Raw genomic sequence first — 346 nt, 5'->3', positions numbered from 1 at the left:
GAACCCCCCCCATCCCTGTGCCAGCTGGGCATGTGGGCACACGGCCACTCCGGGCTGTCCCTTCATTCCGCACTGCCCAGCGGGGGAGAGCAGCCGCAGCTCCAGCCCCGGGAGGGCCTGGGCAGCTGGGACTGGAGACACCTCACAAGAGATCACCAAAATGGCCAAAATCCCCTTTCCTGGGTGAAGCTGTGGCCTGACCGCCACCGGAGCATCCCAACCTCATCCCAGGGATTCCTGTTGTGCTCCCAGGAAAAAACAAAGGGACTTTTTGGCTGATAAGGCTCAAGGACCTGGAGAGCTGTATGAGCATTTTATAACCTCGAGCGTGTCAAGACTTCTCCCT

At 59.5% G+C, this 346-nt stretch overlaps 1 protein-coding gene across 1 annotated transcript in view; it reads right to left on the bottom strand.

Annotated features, from left to right (window-relative positions):
- LOC108448492 (BTB/POZ domain-containing protein KCTD8-like) overlaps positions 1-346 on the bottom strand; it is a 19,780-nt gene that overhangs the window by 18,401 nt on the left and 1,033 nt on the right. The gene's annotated exons all lie outside the window — the stretch shown is intronic.

The sequence above is a fragment of the Corvus brachyrhynchos genome, unplaced genomic scaffold, assembly GCF_000691975.1.
Source record: "Corvus brachyrhynchos isolate BGI_N302 unplaced genomic scaffold, ASM69197v1 scaffold351, whole genome shotgun sequence".
Taxonomy (NCBI): Eukaryota; Metazoa; Chordata; class Aves; order Passeriformes; family Corvidae; genus Corvus; species Corvus brachyrhynchos.
The sequence above is the reverse complement of the archived record's forward strand: the minus strand, read 5'-3'. Positions and strand labels throughout refer to the sequence as shown.